This window comes from Lactuca virosa, chromosome 9, assembly GCF_052849685.1.
Source record: "Lactuca virosa cultivar CGN04683 chromosome 9, Lactuca_virosa_CGN04683_v6, whole genome shotgun sequence".
NCBI classification, from domain to species: Eukaryota; Viridiplantae; Streptophyta; class Magnoliopsida; order Asterales; family Asteraceae; genus Lactuca; species Lactuca virosa.
In genome coordinates, this window is record NC_136434.1 from 65,154,102 (window position 1) to 65,158,251 (window position 4,150).

Here is a 4,150-nt window from a genome sequence, read left to right on the forward strand (position 1 = left end):
ATTATGAACTATTATAAATTTAACTAAAATTATAATTAATTTTTAAAAAACCATGTCATTACAAAATCTTGTCAAGTTTATCATAATGTGATTATAGATTTTAAATGATAAATAGTTTGTCGTTATTATTTTGTATAATTCTCACGTTCAGATTTTGTAGTAATAACTCTTTTTTAATATATATATATATATATATATATATATATATATATATATATATATATATATATATATATATATATATATATATATATATATATATATCGAGAGAGAGAGAGAGAGAGAGAGAGAGAGAGAGAGAGAGATGTCAGGTTTTTTTGAGAACCAAAAGATTAGTGAGCACTTGCAAACTCATAATCAGTTAATAAATTTTAAAAACCAAAAACACAAATCTTCTGCAAATGGTGCGTCAAAGCCATATCTAGGCTAAAAAAATGATTTTACGATTTTTTTTTTTTAGTTTTTCAGAAATATGGATTTATGCACAATGAACAGTTATTTAGATTGTGGATGAGCACAATCAACATTCATATGGACGGCTGATTGTGAATACATACAAATTTTCAAAATGAATAAAAAAATTGTCATATCTTTTTTTAAGCCTACATATGGATTTGATGCACCATTTGCAGAAGATTGATGTTTTTGGTTTTTCAAAATGATGAGTGGATTATGAGCTCGCAAGTTCTCACGCTTTTTTTGGTTCGTGCCATAGCTCACCCTATTTATTTCTAAAATATCATATATATATATATATATATATATATATATATATATATATATATATATATATATATATATATATATATATATATATATATATATATATATATATCGAGAACCCCTTATTAGAGTGCCCAAACTACCTTGTACTTGTCATTAAATTTCTTGCACGCTAATTCCAATACAAGTGTTGTTTCATAGCATACATAAGTATCCTCTTCTTGAATTATAAAATTACAAATAATGAAAGTGAAAAAGAGAATGGAAGGCCAAAAAAATACCAATCGTGTTCTCGAGTTTGAAGGAAATGAAAGGAAATTTTTTTTTTTTTTGCATTCCCCCATAATCAACGCAAAATCAGATGGTCAATTTTGAATGAGTGAGAGGGGGGGCGGGGGGGTAGTAATCCTTTCCTTTCATTCCATAAAAATAATTGGGAACAAGTTTTTCCCTTCTAATCTCATCTAATCCTTTTATTTTATTCATTAAAAAAATTGTGACCATAATGAAAGTGACTTGTGTACATACAGAAAGAATTGCTGACAAGGAATGTTCTCTTCATAGTGAAAGAATTGCTCACCTGCTACAAAAAGCAAAAAGATCACAAGGAATGTTCTCTTCATTCTCGATTTATATGAATTAAGTCAAATAACCAATGTGCCGGGGATGTGCAATTGTGTGTCTATATATTATTAGTTCTCAATTTCTTGACATTATATTGACAAATGTTAGCTGACACCGTCCTTTAAATTTTAAGAAAATGAATATTGATGACTTTTCAAATTAAGTAATCATTAATTTTATATTTACAACAAATTAATTAAAGATATTCACATTTACAACCTAAACATTATAGAACTATGATATACATCAAACCATATAAATATATAACATTAGTTTGTTTATACACAGATATGTCCCGGATAAAAAAGATTCAAGTTGCAGAATTCGAAGAGTTCATATTAATCATTAAATTTTGTTTTTCGCTTGATATTGCATTTTGACATTATTCTTATACATTTTTATCGATTTTCACATGTGGGCGTAGGCGCTTTTGTTCACCATTACTTAGACAAACACATTGATGATTTTTACAAACATGAGACCCAAGAATTCCACAACGATGAAAGCAATCTATAGAACTGTTACATTCTGGTGGAACCGAATCTTGTGAATACGAAGTCACGTCCATCAAACCTGTGACAATAATTAAAAAGAAAAGGTAGATGTTAATTCATATTATATATATATATATATATATATATATATATATATATATATATATATATATATATATATATATATATATATATATATATATATATATATATCGAGAACCCCTTATGAGAGTGCCTAAAATACCCTGGATTATTCAGTAAATTGCTTGCATGCTAATTCCAATACAAGTGTTGTTTCATAGGATACATAAGCATCCTCTTCTTGAATTTTAAAATTACAAAAAATGAAAGTTAAAAAGAGAATGGAAGGCAAAAAAAAAATACCAATCGTGTATTGTGTTCTCGAGCTTCAAGTAAATTAAAAGGAAGATTTTTATTTTGCTTTCCCTCATAATCATCGCAAAATTAGATGGATAATTTTGAGTGAGTGGGAGGGGGGGGGGGGAGGGTGGGGTTAGTAATCCTTTCCTTTCATTCCATAAAAAAAATAGGAACACGTTTTTCCCTTCTAATCTCACCTAATCCTTTTATTTTATTCATTAAAAAAAATTTGAGACCATTGTGGAAGTGACTTATGTACATACAGAAAGAATTGCTCACCTGCAACAAAAAGCAAAAAGCACATAAGGAATGTTCTCTTCATTCTCGATTTTGTATGAACTTAGTCAAATAATCAATGTGTTGGGGACGTGAAGTTTTTTGTCTATATATTATTAGTTCTCAATTTCTTGACATTATATAGACAAATGTTAACTCACACGATCCTTTAACTTTTAAGAAAATGAATATTGATGACTTTTCAAATTAGGTAATCATTAACTTTATATTTGAAACAACTTAATTAAAGATATTCACATTTACAACCTAAACCTTATAGAATTATGATATACTTCAAACCATTAAAACAACAAATAAACAATATAAAAATTAATTACTTCCTTTAAAACAACAAAAAAACAATCTAAGAATGATTATTTCCTTTGTCATTAGTTGGCATAGAAGAAAAAATTATTTAAGTTTTTACAAATATTATGAACTATTATAAATTTAACTAAAATTATAATTAATTTTCAAAAACCATGTCATTACAAAATCTTGTCAAGTTTATCATAATGTGATGAAATATTTTTTATGATAAATAGTTCGTCGGTATTATTTTGTATAATTCCCTCTTACAAATTTTGTATTAATAACTCTTTTTTAATATATATATATATATATATATATATATATATATATATATATAGAGAGAGAGAGAGAGAGAGAGAGAGATGTTCTTTTGAGATTGAAAAGATTTATGAGAACCTGCAAACTCATAATTAGTTCATTATATTTCAAAACCAAAAACACAAATGTTCTCGAAATGGTGCGTCTAAGTCATATATCTTCTCCAAAGATTAATCATGTTTCTAGGAATCCAATAGGAAAAAAATAATGCATCAATCAGATACATAAGATATTTTTTAAAATATTTTACTTAATAAAAACAATGCTTGTTATATGTAATGGTAGTTAGGATAGATTCTCAATGGCTCCAACCTCATCATTGGTGGCTATTCAACGATCTTCTTGGCACTCACAAGTGCCATACCTATTTGTTGGCCTTGCTGCGATGTAGGGTCTCATTGTTCAACACTCTCATTATTCACCACTAGTTGGCAAAAATCGTCAATTTTGTGAGTAAGTTCGCACAAGCAAATCTCGATAAACACAGACCTCATACTTGCTAGTTCGAGCTGTTTATTCTGATTCGTTTCATAAGGTAATAATACATTCTTCTCCGCTCCCTATTTTGATATAATTTTGTGTTTCTAAATTATATTTTCTAGAAGTTGCTGGATATTATAACGATTGTACTATGTATTCCTTTAATTGTAATTCATGCTTCATTTTGATTTTTGCGATTAATAATGTCTCGTTGCTAGTGCCTTTTATAATTTGAAACTCATTGATTTTGATATATTTTTAGTCCACTAACAACGAATTAGGCAAATGCTACGTTATAAATATCACTTTGGAAAATTGTGTAACATCCTAAAACTTAAGACTAGGTTCTTAAATTAATAAAATAAATAAATGAAATATTATTTATATAGTTAAGTCGTCAAATGATAATCATATCATTATTTGATATGAAATTTAGAAAGTTATAAGTTAAAAGAATAACATTTCAAAAGTTAAAGGACCAAAACTGTGAAATTAACAAAGTGAGTTGACCAAAGGATTGACTTAGTGGAAAGGACTACAAA